This window comes from Podarcis tiliguerta (assembly GCF_965153285.1).
Source record: "Podarcis tiliguerta genome assembly, chromosome: 5".
Classification (NCBI taxonomy): domain Eukaryota; kingdom Metazoa; phylum Chordata; class Lepidosauria; order Squamata; family Lacertidae; genus Podarcis; species Podarcis tiliguerta.
The window spans coordinates 34,215,333-34,241,453 of record NC_139538.1 but is presented as its reverse complement, the minus strand read 5'-3'; the positions used below and the strand labels follow the sequence as shown (position 1 = coordinate 34,241,453).

The 26,121-nt window shown below is 42.4% G+C and overlaps 1 protein-coding gene across 2 annotated transcripts in view; it reads right to left on the bottom strand.

Annotated features, from left to right (window-relative positions):
* LOC310678611 (glypican-5-like) overlaps positions 1-26,121 on the bottom strand; it is a 390,679-nt gene that overhangs the window by 68,402 nt on the left and 296,156 nt on the right. The window lies entirely within an intron of this gene.

Genomic DNA, 26,121 nt, shown 5'->3' with positions numbered 1-26,121 from the left:
ACATATAAACCCTTCTATTGGCAAATGGTGTCTGGCTGCTGCATGGCTCATCACAGGGGGGAAGAGCTATCCAGCGTTGACCCAAGATGGCCAGGAATGGAAGGATATTCAGCAACTGGCAATGAGGACTGGGGCTGGTTTAGTGGGGGTTAACCCTCCTGGTGTAGTGCCCTTCTTGAATCATTGGACTACAACTCCCATCAGCACCATCAACTGATGAGGCAGTTGTCGCAACAGAGAGGCGTTGCCCTCAACCTTGGCTTATATATCTCCCCTACTGGGAGACAGTGGAGCAGGAGAGGTAGGTGCAGGAGTGGAAACACCCTTCCCAAATCTGCTCTGCTTCTGCCTCTCATCTCCCAGGGGTTATAGGGTCCCCCAGTCAGGGGCGTACGAAGGGGGGTGCAGTGGGGGTGGGCTGCACTGGGTGCCACCCTAGAGGGGGTGTGACAAAACCCCCCCTGGGTGGATCGCGCTGCCGTGCCACGATCACCCCCTGCCGGATCACACAGCTGCGTTGCAATCGGCCCCCCTGGTGGGATCATGTCACTGTGCTGCAATCGGACCCCCTGGGAGGATCACACTACCGTGCCATGATCGGACCCCCCCACAAGGATTGCCCCACTTGCCCTGTGGGCGGATCGTCCCGCCCCGCCGCTTCGGACGCAGGAGCAGCTAGCTCCGCCACTGCCCCCAGTTCACTGATCCTTTCTTCCAAGTCAGTCTCCAACCCCCACTTCACCCAGTGCCCGCTCATCTGTATCCAGCCACCACTCCTCAGGGTCCAGTCAGTCCCTGACAATGGCACTGACATCAGCCAAGGATGATGGGAATTGTAGTTCAGCAACATTTGGAAGCCTTCATGCCGGCTAACTCTGCAGTAGGAAAAGACGTAAGGTGAGCCTACGATGGCACAAGGCAGACATTATTAAAGATATAAGGAAAGCCATGAAAGGAGGAAGTGGCTGGGGGAACAAAGAATACAAGGCTCTTCTAGGTACAAGGAGGACCATGAAGATCAGAGTAGGAAAGGTTAAAAGAAAAGAAAAGTTGACAGCAGACAACGATCTTCTGCAGAGTGGAGGAAATCAAAGGAGGCACAAAGGAACAGCAGTGGAGAATTGCGGTATGGGAGATGGAGAAGTGAAGAGCTTTAAGATCGTAGAAACTGATGTGGACCAACAGGGAGGTGACGTAAGGAGTTTGGTAAATGATCATAGCCATGGAAGAGAGAAATGACCGCGGCTGCCCTTCTAATCAGCATTTCATATGTGCTCTTCACTTCTCACTGCCCTTGTTTGACTAGAAATAGAATTATCAGCATGGGTCTAGCATTCTTATAACCAGTCACATGAGGCAGTGGAATAATTGACTAAAAAGCTTAGCCTTTCTTTATTAGACTTCAAACAAATTAGAATTCAAGTGTCTGTGCGGGCCCATACTGGAAATATTTCTAACCCAGAGAATAATGAATTAACAGTCTAATAATTTAATTAGAAAACCCGACGAGTCATTGGAGTGAAGAGGACTGAAAAACAGCTGGACCTCAAATATAATGGCCTTTTCTATCTGGTTGTTCATCAGAGGTCACACATGAAGCTGTAAATGAAAGCCCTAAAGAAATCCTACACACCACACACAACTGGCCATCAGATACTTTCCCTAGTAACTCACCAAGGGTTAGAGCTTTATGTTTGCTGGAAACTTGCTTGCTTGTGTGTGTGTGTGTGTGTGTGTGTGTGTGTGTGTGTGTGTGTATGTATATATGTATATATGTAGTAGGTTTATAGGGAAACATATATGACTATAGAGGCCTACCTAGGGCTTTTTAAAGTATTAAACTTCTGTTTTATACACTCTGGTTCCGAATTCTTGAAGTGAGTTGGGCCTCAGTCGGCAATAGTTTCTGTGGAACATCACTACAGAACCACCCTCTGAATTAATTTTTGAGTCAGATATAGAAGATGGAGGCTGTGTTCACCAAGGAAGAAGCATATTAAAGTTTTCCCCCCTTGGTTAACACTGTGGTGCAGTACGTTTCCCCTGACAAAGCCCACCTGGTCAGACTCAAACATTTTCTGAAGCTTTTCTTGTAGTGCCTTTGCCAGAATTCTGCCCACACACCTGCTGCGAGCATTAATGAAGGACACCAGCCTAACCCCTGCAGGTCTATTACGCTTGTCAGCTTTATGAATTAATTGTTACAGCGGGGATCTGGCTCGTAAAGTCTTCTAGGATCAAAGGGTCCAGCTGCTTATAGTGGCTACAGAATTTACACCAGCTCTGGTCCTTTCCAGGGGAGCTGCCCTCTTAGAGAAAGCTCAGCTTCCACTTTTGTGACTGGATTATTCATGTATTTCTTTACCATCCAAGTGCAGCGGTTTGATACCGTTCATGAAGTCCCCAGTCACTGTTGGCTTACAAAGAGGATGAGACACATGGTTTTTTGATGAAAGTCCATGAAAGCCTGGCTTATTTCTTTTGGATCCTTACTTACCGTTTCCCTGGGTAGAATCTTTGTATATCGAATTACAAATAAAGAAAGTAGGGCTGTTGCAGAATACTCAATTTAAGTCTTCTCTAAATCTCCATCATATTATGGTACAGCCCAGCAATGCCAGAAAAAAGGTTGCAATTTGATTATTAAATGTTTTCTGAAAGCATGATGGATTTTCCTTTGAGCCTTTTTGATAGGCTCTTTCCTTGTACATTTGTTACAAATGGTGAGTTCTTCATCCCCTCAACTCACTACCACTACAAAGCCTTTGAGGCTCCACTGTCTGGTCTTGTTTGTTCTGATTATGCAACCTAACTCCACAGAGCTCACCTACTCTTGAGTCTTTTGTCTCTTCCTCCGCCCACCTTCTTCTTTCTTCCTTCTCTTTCACCCCTCGGCCTCTTTCCTAGTTTTTCATCCTTGGTGTCAAGCATGCTTAAAACTACTTCATCCTCAATAAAGTTCCATTGAACCGTATCCAGTTCTGTGAAGTTTGCACGCAACAACTCTGCAAAGGTAAGTGCTTGCCATGCTCTTTGTCTCTTAAACTCTGCCACCACTTTCCTATCTACTGAGCAGTCTAATGCAATTACAGTACAGTCCTGCTGCTACTCATCTGTTCCGTTGTGTGGCTTCTTTTAGAAAGAACACAGGAAAAGTCCACATTTAAATTCTGTGCATTTGTTATGCACTTTTGACTTTATAAACAGACTTTTCAATGTTTTTCAACATATTTGAATGTAAAATATGGATTGCGCGCACATCTTTAATGCACCTAAACATTAGGAAGAACTTCCTGACAGTAAGAGCTGTTCGACAGTGGAATTTGCTGCCAAGGAGTGTGGTGGAGTCTCCTTCTTTGGAGGTCTTTAAGCAGAGGCTTGACAACCATATGTCAGGAGTGCTCTGATGGTGTTTCCTGCTTGGCAGGGGGTTGGACTCGATGGCCCTTGTGGTCTCTTCCAACTCTATGATTCTATGATTCTATGACATTTACATTTTTGGCCCAGTATACCTGAAGGAGCATCTCCACCCCCATCGTTTAGCCCAGACACTGAGGTCCAGCTCCAAGGGCCTTCTGGCGGTTCCCTCACTGTGAGAAGCAAAGCTACAGGGAACCAGGCAGAGAGCCTTCTTGGTTGTGGCGCCCGCCCTGTGGAAGCCCTTCCCATCAGATGTCAAGGAAATAAACAGCTATTTGACTTTTAGAAGACATCTGAAGGCAGCCCTGTTTAGGTAAGTTTTAAATGTCTGATGTTTTATTGTATTTTTAATATTTTGTTGGAAGGCGCCCAGAGTGGCTGGAGAAACCCAGCCAGATGGACGGGGTATAAACAATAAATTATTATTATTATTATTATTATTATTATTATTCACTGAAACTGCATTTTAAAATCTGGTGAAGTTGCATTCCAGTCTTATTAGGCGTTGTGTTCCAACCCACAGGCACATTTGGGAGCATAGGATTAGATCAGCTCCTGCAAAAAGCAGACCAAATTTCTTCCCAATCCTACAATCTACTCTTACCCAGAAGCCCAAACTTGCAGGAGCATCCACTACCCCTGTCCACTGTCATCAAAAACTCCACAGATGCCACTCTACAAGATTCAGCCCATGCTTCCCTTACCCTCCCTGCTCCCAGCGGAGCAGGGTGGGGAGCCTTTTTCAATCCATGGGCCACATTTCCTTCTAGGCAATTTTCTGAGGGCCACCTGCTGGTGGGAGCTAGAGGCCAAAGTATACGGTAGGTTAGTTTCTAGACACACTCACACAACCCTCTTCATCGAAACAATCAAGAGGCTCAAGGGACATATCCCAGCCTGCCAAATGCAGGGTCATTGAGGTGTCAGTGAGGGCTGTGCCTTGGGGAGAATTCCAAGGGTCAGATAAAGAGTGCTTGAATGCATATTCAGTCTCCCGGCCTGAAATTCCCTGCCACTGCTTTAGGCCAATGGATGTAGGGTAAAACAAAGCAACTTGGGCAAGTGGAAGATTACTTTTTTGGGTTCTTAAAGCAGGCAGCCGATTCCTAATATCCAATCTAGAAATACTTTATTAAGTTAAAAAAAAGAGGAGAGACCAGAGAGCAATCAAACAAGGTGCAAGATGAAAAATAAAGGTATTTCTATCAAGCCCATGGATGCGGTGGTGCTGTGGGTAAAACCTCAGCGCCTAGGGCTTGCCGATCGCATGGTTGGCGGTTCGAATCCCCGCAGCAGGATGAGCTCCTGTCTTTCGGTCCCAGCTCCTGCCCACCTAGCAGTTCGAAAGCACCCTTAAGTGCAAGTAGATAAATAGGTACCGTTTTATAGCGGGAAGGTAAACGGCGTTTCCGTGTGCTGTGCTGGTGCCGGCTCGCCAGAGCAGCTTCGTCACGCTGGCCACGTGACCTGGAAGTGTCTGCGGACAGCGCTGGCCCCCGGCCTCTTAAGTGAGATGGGCGCACAACCCTAGAGTCAGACACGACTGGCCCGTACGGGCAGGGGTACCTTTACCAAGCCCATACTGAGCAACTAGCAAGCAAAGTTCCCAAAACTTTCATGCAAAACAGCAAGAGTCTTCATGGGTGTCTGGAAGAGGAGAATTTCAGAGAAAAATCCAACACCACTAATTTCCATCTAATGAAACTTGGACCCTGCTGGGTTGACTACATTCAACATGTATGCACAGAAATGACAGTTATTGTGTTTCATCTTAGGGAAAACAAAATAAAAATGTGTTAAACTGAGGGGATTCTCTTCCTTTCCTGCCAGACAGATATAACAAAGGAAACCTCATCCTGTGGATTTGGTAAAAAGGTATGTGCACTGACAGTTTCTCTAAAATGAAGAAGCTACTAGGCTTAGGAATTCTTAAAGGGCAGCTCTGTTAGGTCTCCAGCTTATTCTTCACAACCTCTAACATCTTCCTTCTGCTCAAGGTCCCTAATACACTCAAATGAAATCTGAAACTGCTCTCAGTAGCAGGTAAAATAGTAATACTGGCAAATTTTGGAGGCGACATGGACATGACACTTGAATCTCTGCCGAGGCAAAATTCTGTAGCATTCTGGAACATTTTGTTTCTCTTGTCACCTGTTAAATTTGAGTGAAAGGGCAGGAAGAGCTGTGGGTTTGGTTTCAACGGTGGAGACTAATAATAACAATACAGTTGATCAGAAGAACACCTGATAGAACAAATTATTATTTTATATAGGGAGAAGGGAAGCCTGGACTACACATGAAAATCATTCTGCAATGGTGCCTTCCCAAAATGAACCAATCCAATAATTAAACTGTTTGAGAATTTATTAATGTAAGGAAAAATCCCACAACTGCTTAATTATGTAGATTATATGCACACAGAAATCTCTGTTGGAAAAGTGCCCATCATGTATTAAAAACCTAAAATATTGTTTTGCATTCTCAACATTAATACAGAGGGGCTGCCACAGCGCACAATGCCATGGGGGACAATTGTTGTGTAACGCATTCAAGAACAGGATTAAATATGCTTTGGAAATTAGCATCGGGAATCAAGACTGGAATTTTGATATTCGTGTTATTTCTAGATTAAATTTCACATCTTCCCTTCAAATGGCTCCTGCAATTGTTTTGATTTGAATTATATGTACAAGTTAAATTATTCATTGCATACGCAAGCAGTAAAATGCATTCTTTTCTCCTGAATGCATATAAAGTGCATCTTTTTATGTCATTTGAAATAAATATTAGGGAACTAGATGCAATATAACAGCTGGAAAAGCTTCTTCGTTTTCAAACAACTTTTACGCTGAAAGTTTGATTTCTTTTATAACTCTTGTTGGGTCTCTCCCTGTGCATGCACAATTTGAGAAACAGTCCCTGTTTAAGGAAAAATCCAAATGTGGACCTGAAAAAACAATGACATCCAAATGACGAAAGCCTTCTTATTTATATGCTGTTTGCATGGTTCCTACCCACTAACCTAGAAAAATAAATAGCATCCTAAAGCACTCAGGGAGAAGAACAGCAAAATGCCATTAACTGAAAGAAACCCTAACAGCTGCCTTGAGAGACATTCTGGTATCCATTACCTTCCTCTCATCCAGTGCATTTCTTGTTGGTTGTAATTAGGTGCACTTCAGATTTATGCAAGAGTGCTTTCCAGGACAAGAGCACATCCTCATTCTTGTGTAGATGGTGCAGCCAATATATGCACCACCAAATTAGGATGGGCCTTCTCAACCCCAGTAGATACTTTATGACTGTACAGTTCCTTGAGTAGAAAGGCAGCCATCTGGCTCCCCAGAATATCGAAAGCCAGGATGCTTTCAGCTGAGTATTTTCAGCTTCATGACTGCTTAAAAACATAGAGCAAGAAACGTTACTGCTGAAGCTTTGTTGAAAGGAATGAATACGAGCTGTGCAAAAGCAATGGGGCTCTTGCAGAACTTCCCAGTGAAATGCGTCCTCATTATATTGCAGCTGTAAAGTAGCCTATCCACAGAATCCAGCAATATAGTAGAGTAAGAGGCAATTATCAGTTTTGACAAAAAAGGACACACTATGATGCTACTCAGTAGTTCAGTCTTTTTGGAAAAAATGGTTCTCTCCTCTGGAGTGCCATGAAGATTTGAGCTTCATCTTCCACAAAGACTATGGGATTCAGCTGCTGTTTGTGGAAGTGAATGGGGGATGCCAAACTCATCATGAGTCTGTACCACTTTTAAATGTAATCAAATTTCAACTGGGTTATTTCCTCATAATAAGGAAGCTACATTTCATCCAGAGGCTGCGTCATAAACCAGGATGTCAGAGCTCTATTTGTAGATTTTTCTTTTATGAGCTCCCAGCGCCAAATTCAGCACTAGGAGGCAACATGGTCTTGGCAACCTATGCCAAGGCAGACATTGGCTCACTATGAAAGCTTAGCAAGAGAGGTAAATTCACCTTTGTGGCTTCATAAAAGAGAATTAGATGTCAACTTCTAATTGCCAGTTAATCAATGTGTTGCAAAATAAATGAACTATATTAATTCCACTTAGCTCCGGTATGATTTAAAATAGCATGGAAATTATATGCTCATTTTCCCCAGTGAGCTCAGCAGTTGCAGTCCATATCAAGAAGAAACAATTTGCCCAGAACCCTTTATTTCAACATAATCACAAGCCCACAGTAGACTATGAAATGGAATACAGTGGTACCTTGAGTTAAGTACTTAATTTGTTCTGGAGGTCTGTACTTAACCTGAAACTGTTCTTAACCTGAAGCACCACTTTAGCTAATGGGGCCTCCTGCTGCTGCCACGCCACCAGAGCACAATTTCTGTTCTCAACCTGAAGCAAAGTTCTTAACCTGAAGCACTATTTCTGGGTTAGCAGAGTATGTAACCTGAAGCGTATGTAACCTGAAGCATATTTAACCTGAGGTACCACTGTATAAAAAACTGAAACTGGGTGATGACTTACTTTCCCAGTGTATTGTATATTACCAGGATTCCTGAGCAATAATAGATCACTGAAAAGATTCAATGCACATCAGCTCTTTTTTTAAAGAGCTGCCCTGTTTGTTTGCTGTCACATGACCTTTTATTGCAGTTTGAACATGTAAACCTTCCATTTATACTGTGCTGTCAACTCCCTTTGATGAAACACTGTTATATAAATGCATTTCTTTAGACTGTTGTCTTACATTATCTCAAGGACGCTTCCATTATTTTAGTAACTTTATTGTGGTTAAATTCAAATGAGACCCCCAAGTCAACCTGTTCTTCAAAGTGCATGATTACCACACATATGACCATGTTTTGTTTCCATATGCTGTAACGCCAACTGACCCTTTCAGGTGGTACTTTTGGAAAACCAGCACAAATCACAGTGAATCAGATCTCTTATAGTTAAAAAGAGAGATGGAGGAACATACTCTGCATTTCTATCTTTGTTGATCACACGTGATACGACTAACTGGATAGTTAGACCCAAACCCCATGCATTCAAACGAGGGATTAATAATATAACCCACCCCCACTTATAGCAGGGGCATGTTGGCTCCCACCACCTTTCTCAAAAAGGAGTTGTGAGAGTGGCTCTTAAAGCCAGGGGGTTGAGAAGACCAAGTGCGTTCTGATGGCCCACTGGGAGTGGGGTAGGTGTGGCTTTATAAGCCAGCTCCTTTCTGAGCTCAACCTTATGCTTTTGCTGTACCCATCCTTCCTACCTATATGCAGTGTGGGCTTTTGCTAGTTGCCTGCTAGAAGGGACTGAGTAGAATTTTCTCCTCCTTGGCCAATTTCACATTGCTTGATAGAATTAGATTGACAGTTGGAAGTGGTACGACTTGGTTGTTCTTCGGGCCATGAGTCTGGGCAGGTGAGGAAGTTGGGAAGAGAAACATTAGGTATACCGAGGCATTACTGGATAAATGGGACCCATTTGGGACTTCCCAGTACATTGTGCCTGGTGAGACTGAGGCCCAACATGTGCATTTCAGGAAAACATTTGTCTCTTGAGTTTTCTTTGAAGGTGTGAGGGCAACACCATGCATTTCTGCATATTCCATTATGCATATGTCCTGATGTGTTCAGTGTAGCTTACTCCATGGTGCACATGGTTCTACTGATGTCCAGCATACTGCTACTACTAGTGTTACTACTACTAGGATGTACCCAACAATGTACATAAGGAAGAAGAGTAGAACTTCCTCTTCCTTTCCTCCTCTATGCACCCCCGAAATCTACTCCAGAGGGTTGAGGGACCATTTGGAACAGATTGGGGGGTGGGGAAGGAGATGAAGGGGGAAGTTCTGTTATGTGAGTGGACACCTGTCTTAGGTATGGGGGAGAAATCCAGTTCACTTGGCATTTACATGTGACTCTACGTAATTCACACTTCATGGAAGGATATGCAGCCTGAAAACTCAGCTATCCTTTGAAATTCACACTTCTCTGAATTATGCAATGCACTTCTCCAACCAAATAATGTGTGTGATGATGTGTATATGTGTGTATTATTGGAAAGGTGTGCTTAACAATGCATATAGGAGTGAAAACAGAGAAATTGAGAGTAACTGAATTGACAGCTTCGTCCATCCCAGCATTGGCTACAAGCCCATAATAATGATTTAAACGTTTTCTGAGCTAGAAAATTGATTTCCACAGAAAACAAAAGTAAAGTTATGCCTTCAATTTCAGAGGAACTAACTTTCCATTGCCTGAGGTGAGAAAACAGCAAGCATGCTTCCCTTAATATACATGCAGCATACATTAGCTCCAACTGCTTAAAAAAAGGGTGGGATGGTTGTACTTTCCATGTAACACACTTTTTGCCAGCTAGGTTGTGTTTGGGTGTGGTAGAAGTGACAATTGCCTCAGGCTTCTCCACTCTAGACAGTCAAATAGAGGCAGCATTTGAATGATTTAAATGAGGAGTGTAAGTTAGGTTTGCCCTTCCTGCTGTTTCATTATATTTCAGTAATAAATCATCATTAAACTCATGTACATTCTTCCTTTTCACTCACCAGCTTTTACTTAGACAACTCCTTCTTTATAAAGATAAAACCTCTACTTAAGGCAATACTGAAATATTGTGCCAGAAAAACAGTGAGAACTTGCTTTGCCTAGGATTATAAGATCAAAATTAAAGCAGAACAGGGAGGAGGAGGAGGAGAAAGAGGGCACAACCCTTCAGCAGTAGCATCTAAAATGTGTTTGAAAGTGTATGTGAACTCTGAAGCAAGCAATAATCCTTTAGGAACCTCAGAGAATTCCAGCAGTCTTTCCTTCTCAGGGCAAAACCCTCCCAACAATGTAATCAGTCTGTAGGCTAATGGTTGTAATGGTTGATGCTCAGGAGTAACAGCAAAGAAGCCTTCCATCCTGTTTGTAGACTTTCTGGGGTAATCTGGGTAATCTGTAGGAACTGGGCTGCTGGACTAGATGAACCTTTCATCTGATCAAGGAGGATTCTTTTTTAAAATCCACGTATATGTGACATTTGCATGCTGTTCCATAACAAAGTTCTCTAATGATCTTATCATTATGAGCCCATAACATGAATGAGCCCAGAACACGACTAGGCTGGAACAAAAGGGTATGTGGTACTTGTGTATCTCACCAACCCACCTTCTGCTTTGTGTGAATGTTGCGCAAGCACATTCATGCAATCTAAGAATGCACAAAACCCCTTCCATCAGGTGTCAACATGCTGTTCAGCAGTGGAAAGGGCAGGGCAGTAAAACACAGGAACAAGGGTTGTTTGTTTTTAAACCAGGGAAGATTGCATTTTGAGTTCCCCAATTGCAAATCTGCTCATATAACTAATTAAGTCCAAAATTAAAAGTATGAAAGACTGGAAGCCAAGGATGCATCCTTGCCATCCATTCCAGAGGTAGGCAGTGGTGGACTTTGGGCTCTCAAATTTCAGTGGCACCTTGTGTGATGCTAAAATTCTGCGCCACTTGCCTCTCCGGCTCCATTCTATGGCATTGTTTCAATGTGCACTGGGCATGCCGCCCTAAGACCACCTCTGAGGTGGGTAGCTAGAACCAAACTCCGATCTGCAACATTCAGTTGCATCACAAATTTCCTCATCTTTTTACCTTGTAGTGTTTGTTTCTCAGCACTCCCCTGCAGCACTAAAATGGGCTGCCCTAGTAGTGCAAAGCTGGGGTCGGGCAGAAATCATCTCTTCTGCTCAGCATGCCTGATAGCACATAAATAAAACATACTCTGTGTGGGCCTTGCCCCTTGTGAATTGTCTGATCTTCCCCCACTTAAGACATGAATACGATGTCTTAATTTAGGCTATTGCAAATCCTCTCTGCAAAGGTCTGTAAAATGCAAATGCAAGCCCTTTAATTCAGTGGTTTTACCACTGTGAAACGGAACACTATGAATTACATCCCTTTATGAATGGAAATAATAATGAGCTGTCGCCAAAGGCCTCATTTTCATGCAAACAATGTGGAGGATAGCTTATTGCAGAGATATATGTGTGTGTGTATATTGGCTCCAGTCCAAAGACACCCATTCATAGCAGCATAGAATCACTGTCCAATAGACAGTTGGCCACACTTTCCACTCTATTAAAGTGGGGTGCTGCCCTCTGGTTCTGATCCATCACTCAGAAAGAGATGTGCAATCTTGATCCCTAGATGCAGGGATCCACCTGTCAGAATTTCACTTGCAACATTGGTGTGCGCACACATGCGTGTGTGCCTGTCTGTGTATCCGTTGCAGGATCCACACTGGCTTTCTTATGCGGATTGTTCTGATTGGATCTAGGTTGATGTTTCTGTGGCTGCTTGTTCCACTGAAATAGCATCCAGTTTCATAAGAAAGATCATCTTGTTGGGAGGTTCTAGAAGGGAAGCTCAGCTATAGTGCAGGGTCAGGCCTGCACAGGGCTTGTCTGAGGCCTGGGGTGGGAATCTTGTTAGAATAAAGTTATAAACAGCAGGTCCCTAGCAGCAGTCCCCTAGTTGCCTTAGCTCTTTGAAACCCCGGGCAAGTGTACCCAGCTGTAACCTGCCCCCCTCTGCACGCGCCTGTCTGAGATGGTCATCCTCTTCCATTGATCATGCATCTTTGGAAGGGATGCACAGGAAGCAGTGAGGGAAGAAGGGGGCATTCATCTAGGCAGCCAGATCAGCTGAATCAACCCAGCTGTTCAACAGAGTGAAAGATCCCCCTCACATTCTTCATAACAGAGATTATGTCGAAGAACCCTTTGGACAGACTGCCTGAGGTATAATGTAGCCTTTTGTTTGTTACAGGTACTTGTGTGATAGGGGGAAAGTGGTACTTATTCACCTAGTCATGCTTCATGCAGTAGCTAGGTAGTCTACTTCCACACTATTGTAGTCCATGACAAAATGATGTCCACACATTCAGTTAGTCCAGCCTGAGAAAGTTAGATGGATATGTAGTGTATGCAATACCCAGCACAACAGTAAATGGTGAAATGTATCCCAAACTTTCTGTATGTGTATTCCAGGACAGAAAACAGAGCCCAAGATAGCCCCCAAAACTGAAGGATGTAAATCAATAACATGGGATGTAGCCAAGGTTCATTTTATTCAGAGTGGATCCACTGAAATTAATAGCCATGACTAACTTAGGTCCATTAATTTTATTGGGTCTACTCTTAGTTGCATGCAACTCCACATTCTTAGCTGTGACAGAGGAGGGCACCTGCCATTGGGATCAAAACTTTCTTTTATCCAAAAGCCCCTGTGGGACTTCATAGCTAAGAAGGCTGCAGCAGAATGAGGTTTACAAGGAGGAAAAAAACAAATTAAAGGGGACACCAGTTTTATTTGTACAAGATGAGGTTTGCATATAAGATTCTCTCATCTCACACAAACATGTTCACACAAACACAATACATGCATCTGGAGTGCTCAAATCAATCCTACATGAGTTGTGGGGATGGATGAATAACACACCTTTATGGGCTGCAAGGTTTAAAATAATATTTAAAAACACATGTACTCAAAAAACCCCAAAAGAATGCGCCAGTGTGGCCAAATGAGTATTATTTTACTTATTATAACTGCAGGTACTATAGAGGCAGTATTTTATGACATTAAATCAAACCACAATGCAACTTGAAATATACATTAAGTACCATCTAGAAATAGTATGTTTTTGTTCACTGGAATTTTTGTTATATACATCAAGAAGCTTTTACTCTTGACTAGCTCAACCAAGGCAGCTCTTTAAAAAAACCTGTGCACGCACAAAATGGAACAAGGCTTTTAGTGCTTTACAGCTGTCTACATGGGGGTATATCTATAATTTCTCTCACACTATGTTGCCTTCTTGGTTCTTTGCTTGTTTAAAAGCAGTATGCCTCCTAACCTGTAGATTGTAATTCCAGAGCTAAGCAACAAAAATGCTCTTGAAATACATTATCTTTGTAGGTGAGCAACCAAAGCTTTTAAATAACTCTGACATGTGTTACTTGCAAGAGAACAACACGTTTTCCCCTATACCTTCCCTGGAGCTCCTTTGGGAGAAAGGGTGGGATATAAGTTGAATAAATAATAATAATGCATATGTAAGAATCAATAGTGTTGACTGTCATGTCTTCAGGACTTCATATAGTAAAAAAAAGAAAACTAAATGAAAACAGAGTCAGTTTCAGGAGCTACATATTATTATTATTATTATTATTATTATTATTATTATTATTATTATTATTATTATTTGTATACTGCCCTTCATCTGAAGATCTCAGAATGGTTCACAGCGTAAAAATACAATATACAATATAAGTCATGTGAAAAGAAGAAAATTCTCATATCTATTTAATTTGAGGAACTGGAACGATGGTACCCACAGGAGCAGACCTTGGTAATATGCCGCCCTGTGCAAGGTCAACATTTGACACCCTCCCCACAGCACTCGCAGTGCCGGCTTCAGTAGGGTAAATAAGGTGCCAGACTTTGGGAAGGAGGACTCTAGGACCTTGTCAGAACCCTCATACCTCCTTCCTGAAGCCAGGCAAGTGCTTACCAGGCTTTGAGAAGCCACCCGCCTCAGTTGTGTACCCAGTGCCCCTCCCACAGCTTGCACTGTCCTAAATCCACCTCTGGTACCTATTCCCTATGACTACACTGTTCACATCCCTGTGAAAGTCTCTCCATTTGGTAATCTTAGCCAACCACAAACCATCTAGTCCAGAACAATCTCACAGAAGCCAGTAGCTCTAAGTAGACAGGCTGAAGAATTAATTGAAAGAACCCAAGAGACATGTGGTTTGAGAATTACACCTGAGAATAATGAGGCACTAATCAATTTTGTTCAGTAGAATTGTACGACAGATGATAAAAGTATGACCCTTGTCTTACAAGGCCTTTATCAGGATTCTAGATGCCTTAGCAGTGGTAAAAATCTACATTATAGAAATACAAATGGCTTTCAAAACACAATGTAGTTATGTACTTGTTCCAAAATAAGGGATAATAATAATAATAATAATAATAATAATAATAATAATAATAATAATATATTACTTATACCCTGCCCATCTGGCTGGGTCGTCCAAGCCACTCTGGGCGGCTCCCAACATAATATTAAAAACGATAAAAGATTAACGATTAAAAACTTCCCTAAACAGAGCTGCTTTCAGATGTCTTCTAAAAGTCAGATAGTTGTTTATTTCCTTGACATCTGATGGGAGGGCGTTCCACAGGGCTGGTGCCACTACCGAGAAGGCCCTCTGTCTGGTTCCCTGTAACCTCACTTCTCGCAATGAGGGAACTGCCAGAAGGCCCTCGGAGCTGGACCTCAGTGTCCAGACTGAACGGTGGGGATGGAGACACTCCTTCAGGTATACTGGGCCGAGGCTTTCATAAGAGCAATTTGTTTTCTCCTTTCTACCCGCTGTTCCAGATGGCAGAATGCAAACCAATGGGTTAAATTACATGTAAGGAGATTCCAACCAAACATTAGGAAGAACTTTCTGATGGTAAGATCTGTTTGAGAGTGGAGCAGACCACCTCTGAGGATGGTGGAGTCTCCTTCATTGGAGGTTTTTAAACAAAAGTTGGTTGACCATCTGTCAGTGATTCCTTAGCTGTGATTCATGCATTGTAAGGAGTTGGACTAAGTCCCTTCCAATTCAACAATTCTAAGTTCTATTATTCTATCAATGAGTAGAATGTCCAAATACAACTTATGTGGCAGTAAAGTACCATATTGTTAAGTGAGTGTGGTGTGTAGCAAATACCCGATTCACACGTCAAATCATTGCAGAAAGGACAGTGGTGGCAGCCGTCATATGAATCAATTCAAAGCAGCATACATATGGCAGCCATACAATTATCTCAAACAATCCCCTGAATCAAAAGAAAAGTGCATATGCTGCATTAAACAAGGAGTAAAGCCCAAAGTAAAATATTCACAGGTGCTAAAAACATGCTCATCAAAACAGAAAAAGATAGAAATTATAGTGTCACATCCCAACCTGATTAAAAGCAGCGATCACATTTGTTTTCAGATGGATTTAGAAATTGGGTAGTTCCATTAAACAGATATTTGCATAAGCCTGTAAGGTTTTATACAAATCCTAGAAAAAGAGAAGGTTTTTTTGGTTTTGGTTTTTAAAAAATAAACCTTCTTTAAAGCGAAGCCTGCAAATTATTTAGCCCCAGTTTCAAAACTGTGGTTTCAGTGGATACAAATAAAAGATGACACAACAGCAAGATACAACTGTGTCACATTATCCACAACTTTCCAGGATGTCAGCAAAATAACAATAGGAGGAACCTTCTATCAGAAGCCAGAGGTTATTTTGCTATCTGGAAACCATCTTGAAGGTTTAGGACTGGTTCTTCCCAGTGACTGAATCCATGCAGAGCGCTTGTGAACAGATATCTATTAAGAAGATGCTCACTGTGGTCCACAGGATATTTTATAATAAGCTATTTCAAAGCTGCTGTGTCAAATCCTGTTCTTGTGGCCCAGCTGATATCAAACTACCTTAAAGGTATAAATGATCTGAAGTTTGCATTCACCAGAACATTTTCCTAATATAATCTACAATGTCAAAGAAACAGAGTATTAATCTGTCCTCCTCCACGATATGCCACTTCAACGATAGCATCAGTTGGCATACCAAGCTACAGACAAGTGCAATCAAAATCTCAGGTGAGGTTAGATTTATGCTTGAACATCTATCAGGAAGGAGTGCAAACACTTGATGTTTGTGGCTTGATTTACCTTTGCCTACACAGTGCAAGTCATTCTCAAGTTTATGACTTTATTGTTCTAGCCAAAGATCATGACAAATTTGTATTAGGCTATAGTATTAATAAAATAATACAGAACATACATCCGTAACATAAAAATCCATAATCTAAAAAAGGAAAACTTTCCCAAGTTCCCTTATGCGTCTCTGACAGCTCCAATTCTAATACTATTTGCCTTTAAAAAATCCAATTTGCCAACATTTATGATGCAAGAGAGAGACACCAAAGACACCAACAAACTCAAATTCAGCTTGATTTCAGATTAAACCTCTGAATCACAACCATTTATAGCAATTTTACCTAACTCAATTTTCCTGGTTGTTGTTTTGCAGCCAGTGCATAGAGGGCCACTGTGTGTACTACAAAGCTACCGGTATTATTGTCACCCAAAAGAAACCAAAGCATTTCTGCCAGGGTGTGCCTGCTTGCTTGCGTGAACAAAGGTTTTAGAAAGTGATCTCTTGGACAAGGGGCAGGCTAACAGATAATGAGTGATGTCTTCCACCTGAGGTTGACCACAAATACCACGTCTGTTTCTGTATGGGACCTTGTTGTAGTGACCATCCAAGATTGCAGTTTGCATCACTTGGAAATGCAGCTCAATAAAGTCATTTCTTAAGGAAACTGGTGAGAGTTTGGTCAGATAAAGAGCTCTAAGATGCTTTGTTCTCAAGTGTGGATGCCAAAGGAAAGGTTGGTGTTTCTAATTACTTGTAGGTCCTTTCTGGATTCTATCAAGAAGAGTCAATCCCTTAGTTGACACTAATTCAAGGGCAACACAGAGCTCAATCCTGAAAAATAATAATAGTTTAATACATATTGACAAGCTTCTTTCCAGAGTTGGTTATGACACAATTCCACATAGCACAGCAGAGGAAAGGCATCAATAGGCTTAATAGCAATTTTAAAAATATATTTTAAACTGAGCTCAGTCCACTCTTGTCTTAATTGTTGGCTACCCAGATTCTGTATGAAGAAGAGTTGCTATTCTTGATGGTTTATTTCAAAAAATAAACAAATCATTCTGCAGTTTCCAAAACTTGAGTGAAGTTCAAATCCCAGATTTGAACACCACGGAGCATTTCAGTAAATACTTTGCCAGCAAATATCTTCATGGCAGGTTCAATCAGCTGCCCTCTTTATTGTAATAGAAATTCATCAATGCCCCAATGGTTTTCTGTGTTTTGACTTTCACTGCTCCATATGACACTTCCAAGAGAGGGTTTCACATGTATCTAAATGAGTGAGTTTGTTCTATAGCTTGCTGATCTAAGCATCTAGGACTGTGTTTGCCAAAAATAATAATCTCAGTCTTAGAGTAATTTATAGATAGGCTTTCCTGTTTACAGTATGTGCTGAACACCTTCAAGCAAGTCATTATCAACACTATCCATTTATTTGCATGTCACTTTCCCACGAGATTGTGCCCAAAGCAATTGGCAACATGTCAAATGAGCAACAAATAAATAACAATCAATACGTAAATGCAGAACAAAAGCATAAACCCATATAACTTTAAATAAGACATTACAATAAACTCACATGATGCAAAACAAAACAGGAAGGAGAATAAAACTGAACACAGAAATAAAAGCACACAACATCCAAGTCCAAATGGATTGCCAAAATCTTTCAGAGTGTTCCATAATAATTTTATTGGCTTCCTTGCCACCTGTCAAATCTTATCATGGTTTCTTCCACTGCATTAATCTTAAGGTATATCTTGAGGGCTTCTTTCCATACTGTTAAGGTGACAGCATACAAGTGGAGGTGTGGGAAACATGTCCAGAAAAGGAAGGGACTGAAACCCGTGTAGGTACTGCCATTATTCACAGTATCCAAGGGGTGAGGCTGCAAGGGGCCATCACAAGTGCATGGGGACTTCAGAGACTGTAGAACAGTGGTGCAGAATCTGTTGTCCACTTGCATGTTCCTGGACTCCAGCTCCCATCGGCCACAGCCAGCAAAGGTCAGGGATGATGGGGGTTATAGTCCAGCAACATCTTCTAGAGAGTCACAAGCTCCCCATCCCTGCTGCAGAAATTGGTTGCACTGTGTGAGTGCATCTCATCCTTGAAATAAACACTGCTATGATGGATCTGTCCCTTCAGAAGGGATTTAACTGGAAAAAGAACCAACAGTTATAGATAGGAGTCAAATGCAATGTGAGGAAGAGAGTAGAAATCTGCTCACATACTCTTTGTGCCTTATCTCACAAGTGACGAAAAGTTTTAAGGCAATATTGCATATCACACAGCAGATTATTTACCGGTAAATAATGCTTCATTTGGGCTGAAAATAATTTGTTTATTTATATTACTCATTTTTGCAGCATGCTACAACATCAGCTTTTGTGGTGTAGTCATTAAGAGCGGTAGTCTCGTAATCTGGGGAACTGGGTTCGTGTCCCCGCTCCTCTACATGCAGCTGCTGGGTGACCTTGGGCCAGTCACACTTCTTTGAAGTCTCTCAGCCACACTCACCTCACAGAGTGTTTGTTGTGGGGGAGGATGCATGCTTTAAAATAATAAAAATAGGAATTTTCAGGGTATTCACCAGCAAAATACGCATTTTGCATGCATCATTTATATAAAATATGTATTTTATGTGTACTTTTATACACAAAAATGCAAAATCCAGAGAAGTGAGCCATCAGACTGGGAGTTTCATTCTGATCTGCAAGCAGCTTTGGGAGAGTTGGAGCCAGTTATGAAAAGCAGACTAAAAAAAAATCTCCCTCACCCCCCCCCCCATTATAAGGCTGTCTTGCTGTTCTGCAAGTGCTGATTTCCTTGCCATGTCTGTTTTCAGCCAACATCTATGCCCTTACTACGGGGCCGCCATTGCTGCCATCCACCACTTACTTGCTCAGGAGCAACTGCTACTTTTTCCATCCAAGAGGACATATCGCTGATTACAAGGCTGTCCTAAACCAATCACATTGCATTATCCCATGGGAGCAAGTTACTCCACTTGTTGATCCATTTATGCCTTGAAGCACAAAGATTAATAGCCTTGGCTGACGTTAACGGTGGTGCCTGCAAGGGACATCTTTGCTTCGCTTCCATTTATTTTACCTGACAATATCGAATTTCTTATTTGTCCCAGACAGCTCATTTGAGTGGAGCCATACTTTTTTTGTGAAAGGTATTAATGCTCTCAGTAACTACATATTTCAAATCCTTCTGCCTACTTTCCAGCCTGATGTTCCAAAGAGGTGAAGGCTGTTATGATGGATTCTTTGTCTCAGAAATCTGCAGCTTAGAAGAAGGAATCTAACTTTCCGGAGGCCACACGAGATTTCCTATCATTTAATGATAAGGAGTAACTGTCCCCGATTCAAGGAGAGAAGCAGCTAAGTTGGCATCATGCTAGGTAACTACCTATGTCTGGACCAGTAAGAAACAGTGATGAAGTATAGGAAGCAAGGGCATGAAACCCTAACTAGAGGACCTGCACTTCCCAGATGGAATGACATCTTCCATCATCCCAGAATTTCCCTCTGGTTTTCTCATATACTTTGGCAACTCTGGACCCCTGACAGTTAAGTCCAGTCTCAGATGACTCTGGGGTTGCAGCACTCATCTCGCTTTACAGGCTGAGGGAGCCGGCGTTTGTCTGCAGGCAGTTTTTCCTGGTCATGTGGCCAGCATCACTAAGCTGCTTCTGGGGCAACGGAACACCCAAACCAGAGGAGTGCACAGAAACAGTGTTTACCTTCCTGCCGGAACAGTTCCTATTTATCTACTTGCACTTTGACGTGCTTTCGAACTGCTAGGTTGGCAGTAGCAGGGGCTGAGAAACGGGAGCTCACCCCATCGCGGGGATTCGAACCGTCGACCTTCCGATCAGCAAGCTCTAGGCTCAGTGGTTTAGATCACAGCACCATCCTCGTCCCTAGTATGTTATGTTACCAAAATGTAATTTGTAAGGCTAAACCAATTGGCATAAGACCTTGGTAGTTTGGTCCCAAGTCCCTGTCTGCAAAGCCTGGGTTTCACTGCATACATTACTGTGAATTGAAGTCATGCTACAAAGTGGCAGGATTGTGTTGGCATCCACACATACACTAGTTTATTAAGGTTGCCTTCACAGTTTTATTTACATTTTTTCCCCACCGTCCCACACAAGGACAGAATGGAGCATGCGCAAGGGACACAAACAATATCTTGACACTGGTTGGCCCCACCTATTTTTCAGAGCCTTTTCCTCAGTGCAGCTACTCACCCACCATCCTAGGTTGATAGTGAAGGCTGAGGCAGGTGTCAAGGGGGAATTTTTTGGGTGTCCCTAAATTGACCCTTTTCATTTACTACTCACTGTTGTTATTTTCGATTGTGGGTGATGTTACTTTGTCTCTTTAGGGTGGGCAGTATGGGCCACAGATGTGAAGATGATTTGGTGAACTGCTCGAGTCATTTGCGGGGTGAATGGGTGCTAACCAAGCCTCCCTCTTATTCCTGGCTGGCTTGAGAGAATGGGAGTACACTTTGGCCCAGAAAATCCATTAGTTGAATGCTGACCAGAAGTTATAGATATGGCATGCACAGATTCCTTGGCCTGGCTTTATGGGAGGGTGTTTATGACAGATGTTGATCCACTCTGCTGGGTCGGTACCTTGAGTCAGATGGAGGCAAAGTAGATTAGTTCAATAGTGGCCATACTTGTCCTTGTTTGCTATTGCCTTGCTGCAGATTCTGATTTGAATGAATAACGGGACTTATTCAAATAAGTTTCTGTGTTGTGGCATCAGTCTGGTGGGGAGGAGGGGAGATGGCATGGTAAGCAGTGCTCCATTCCCCCCAATTATTCATTTATATGTTGTACATAGCAATATTTATTCGTTACTTAGAAGGTGAAATGGTTTGAAAGATGGATGGATGTTAATTAAGGAAGCCACACTCTGGACAAGTTCCAAGAGCCTTCCAATGACCAATTATGAAAATGAAATCATAAAAAAATAATTCCTGCCATCTAATATTTTCTTGTCAGAAGCTGGGTGGCCGGCTGAAAAAGATGCCTCAAGTAAGACATGATAGTCCAAAGTAACTCAGCCATGCTGCCCTCCCATTGGTCATGTTGCATGAAGTAGGATGATGTTTCTTCCTCCATGAAGGAGGGGCAAAGCACTCTCCTGCACAAAAGCACACGGGGAGTCAGAATCTGATTGGCTTTGTGGTATGTGACATCACGTTCATTACATAACTGGCTGTGAGAGTTCAGGGAAGTAAAGAAGATGGGAAAATGGTCCTGAAGCACAGAGGAGAGGGAGGAAAACTACTGTGAACACTAACAAACAGAAGTGAAAAGAGGCACAGAATGATTTGGGGAGATTGGAAACATTTTTGGAAACACAAGAGAGGCGGGATATAAGAACCCTGCTGGATCAGACTAATGGCCCAACTAATCCATCAACCTGAACTCACAGTAGCCTACCAGATGCCTATGGGAAAGGCCACAAGCAACAGTGATCTCTCTACTTATGATCCCCCAGCAACTGCAATTCAGAGGCATACTGCCTCTGACAGTGGAGTCAGAATACAGCCATTTTGGCTAGTAGCCCATGATAGTCTTATCCTCCATGAATTTGTCTAATCCTCTTTCCAAGCCATCAAACTTGGTGGCTATCTCTACATCTTGTGGGACTGTATTCCACAGTTTAACTATGTGCTGAGTGAAGAGATACTTCCTTTTGTCTTTTGTGAGCCTTCCAACAATTGCCTTCATTGAAAGTCCCTAACAGTCCCCTTTTAGTCCCCAAAATGTTTGTGAATGAACATTTGGCACTGGTCTAGTTAAAACATTACGAGAACAGGCAGTTCACAGAGTTCACTGAATCATGGGGCACCTCCAAAATTAAGAAATGCTGCTAAGGTCAATTTGATGGGACTTTACCAAATGCATCCTCCCCCCCCCCGTATATTATTATTTCTTTTTCCACCCTTCATAATTTCATTATTCATAAGGCAATTGGAACCTTAGGAATATTCCGCTTTGCTGCTTCAAAGCAAAAAAGTGCCATAAAATAGTGAAGCCTCTTCAGAGTACATAAGGTGGTAATTCAAAACAGCCTGAAGATAACACAAGGTTGGCTTGAAAAGCAATAGCACAAAAATGAAAAATGAGAAGTGAACACACTGTTTATTTCATACGTTTAACTCAAAAAACGAGGTTCACACCTTAGACTGTAAATATATGTGTATTCATGAGGGGCTTACTCTTGAAACTACAGGCCTGCAGCCGTTTTAAATTACAAAGCAGTAGCATATATTGAGGGACAGGTGAAAGAATGTGAGGTTTCAACAGAATGAACTCATTCTGCTCCACCAAAATGTCAGTGTGAATCAGTAAAGCTTCTGCAATTCTCTACTGTCATGTTCTAATCAGCTAAGGGGAAGTTAAAAAAACAATCCACTCTCATACTAATTCAAAGAGCTGCAACACAGGCAATGTGCTAGGCCCACCACACCATCAGAAGGTCTCTTATTCTGAAACAGAATGATGTGCTGCTGTTTTTATGCTGTTGTTTTTTGACCCTCAGTGGGTCAAAACCTTCCCTCATAAGGTGTAGAACCCAGTATACAGTCTGTTAGGAAAAGTCTCTGAGGCAGCAAGGACAAAGCACCATCCTTTCACTGCCTTGGAGAACTATCAGAAGCGTTCAGTGGATGAAAGTGCCTTGGAAGATAAAAGAAGGCAAAACCATACCCCCTTCCTTTCCCTAGGGATCTCCCTTTAATAACATAGCAGGTATAGCGCCTACCAGAAGGCAGTGAGTGCTGTGCCTATTTTGTAGATGCTTCCATCCTCATTGGAAGAAACTGTTCTGGGCTAGTTTTCTGTCCTCCTTTTTTGGTGATCACTCGTAGCCAAGTAAGATTGTCTTCCATAAATACGGTTTTAACAATGAGTCTGTAAGTGACTTTGGAGGCCAATTCTGGATCCACACGTCCTTCCACAGTGGGGACATTGGTTTCCGGGCAGGAGTTGATCACGGTGTGGATTTGCCAAGCGTGCCTTCCTCCTAGCACGTTTCTCCCTTGCGTCCTGAGTTCCAGTGTCTTCAAAGCTCATGACACCTTTGGTAAAGGCTGTTCTCCAACTGGAGAGCTCGCAGGCCAGTGTTTCCCAGTTGTCAGTGTTTATACTACATTTTTTTAGATTTGTCTTGAGACAGTCTTCAAACCTCTTTTGTTGACCACCAGCATTTCACTTTCCATTTTTAATTTTGGAATAGAGTAGTTGCTTTGGAAGACGATCATCAGGCATCCACACAACATGACCAGTCCAACAAAGTTGATGTTGAAGAATCATTGCTTCAACACTGGTGATCTTTTTCTGTTTTCTGTAAGGGGAAGTTCTGCCTTACTCAAGCTGTTTTCCTTGGCATTCATGCTGCATGAGACATTCAAATGCTGGAAGTGCTTTCATTGCCACTGGCCAGTGCAATCAGCCATTTCCCTGCTGACATACAGTTGAGCTCATGGGGCATTCTGTTTCAGCTTAGAAGGGAACACTGCATCCTCCATGGCAGGACATCTTCACTACCACTTGAAGTGGTGGCAAATTTTTTGTTTTCCTTGTAAAATAGAACAACTTGGCCCCCTCACCTTTAAAGCTAAGCCCATACCTGCCTGAAAACGATGAGACTTTCTCCCATCTCCTGAAAGTCCCCATATCTCCTCTTAGGTCTTTGCCAGAGCTGAAAGTACTCTGGTGTAGAGCTAAATTGCGAGGAGGATTGGAGAGTCAAACAACAAACTGAGTCATTCAAACTGCAGATTTGGAGATCCCAGTTTCGGAAAATATTCAAAACATGACAGGGGGGATCTCTCTCTTTCTCTGGATACACACTTCTACTATAGTTCAGCGTAGTGGGCTGAATACATGTGAATAGTAGCCCAGAAATATGAAAGAGACATGTTATGCTTGCAAAATATTTCCAGCTCATTCCCATTCAAAAGAAGCTCAGTTAACAAAGGTAGGGACTGAGCAGGTTCTCACTGGCATATCGGAAAGGATGTATCATTCCAAGTAGGCAAAACTGGGCTAGAGAGGTCAGTAGTGTGACTCAATATATGGGAACCCAGAGCCCATTTGGCATTCTGAAGTCTCTGAGAGAGTAAACATTTCCCAATCTTTCCCCTTAAAATAGTGCTAAAAAATGCATCAAACTCATCCTGTTTGCAGGTGATGCAGTAAAGCACCACTGGGTGTCAACAGTATTTGATAAAGACATGAAAGAAACATTCATGATGTCGAGGCTGCATTCACACCCAGATGTAAACTCAAAGTTAGCACATCACAGTAATCTCAATGGTCCTATTCAGGCACCATGTCTGAATATGGAATATAAACATTTGTAGGGGCTGCCAGGCAGAGAACTCAGACATGCCAACCTACCTTCAATATCCCTTCATGTGCTAGCCAGAGGGAGAATGGGCAATTCAAAGGCCACAAAATGCTTCCAATGAGTACTTTATAAAAATGCAGAGAAAACCCTGAAGCTGGTTAAGTTTCCCTGTAAGTCAAGGTGAACCAGTGCATTATTGTTCCTTTGGAAATCTGCCCAGTTTTCCTAAAATGCAACATGGAGCCAGGAAAATGCATTGCTTTAGAAAGTGACTTCAGATACGATAAAACTTGGCACTCAGAAATGGGTATACTGACCATAAAAGTGTCATGCAGCCGAGTTCATAGTATGTGAATAGTCACTGGGTCAGCAAGGCTATTTAAATAATGAGAATGCACTGTAAAGGGCACATATAAGACCTCTCCCTACAATCCACTCACTACATAAGAAATCTATATTTGCTTCTATTTTGTTGTGCATCGTTGTCCATTTGCCCCTTGAGATTGCACTTCAAGATTGGATTGATGAAGAAAATTGTGTTCCGGGGTGATCACATTTTCTCAGCAAAGTATAATATGTTGTATCTTGGGAAACTGACACACACTAGGAGTTGTGAGAGTGACCTGGCCCTGGAGGGTTCAGTGTATGTGTGAAGCAATTAGTGAAGAGCAACACAACCTTCCCCTAGTATCTGTGCGACATTTATTTAAGAAACGTTTTTTTTTTAAAAAAAGATGGAGCACGTATGGTCCTTGCTGTACAACTTCAGCAAAGGAGCTCTCACTGAGCAAAGCCAGAAATACCACACCATTTCATGGTCCTTTTGTTTAGCAGGATCTAGGCACACAAGAAAGTGCCTTAAGACAGGCCAATTGGTCAGTCTAGCTCAGTATTCTCTACAGCAGGTGGCAATGGCTCTCTGGGATGGCGTTTCTCTCAGCTCTATCAAGAGATGCTAGAGCAGGCATAGGCAAACTTGGCCCTCCAGATGTTTTGGGACTACAATGCCCATCATCCCTAGCTAACAGGACCAGTGGTCAGGGATGATGGGAATTGTAGTCTCAAAACATCTGGAGGGCCAAGCTTGCCTATGCCTGTGCTAGAGATTGAGGCTGGGACCTTCTATATGCAATGCAGATGCTCTTCCGCTGTGCAAGAGACCCACTTGTGTGAGTAGTGCAATATATAACCTGGAAATTTATATTTGGCAGCAGCAATTTCCTTGATTTACTAGGCACAGTTTGGTGGTCCCCTTATGAAAACTGTATTGTCTACACTGCCTGGGATTTCTCCCAACCCTACAAAGAGATGCAAGGGATTGAACCTTGAACCTCCTGCATGCAGAACATACTTTCCACTTCTAATCTATGACTCTTCCCCACATGCTCATGTGTTTTCTAGTTCTTTGGAAGGGGTTGACTTGTCTTGTCCTGTCTGTCTAGCAAGCTTAAGAGAATGTGATAAACAGAACTTTATATTCTCCCTGCTTGCCTTATGTACAGATGAGATATTATGTTATTGTCACTGGAAAATGTGAGTGACTCTACAGAGAGGCCCTA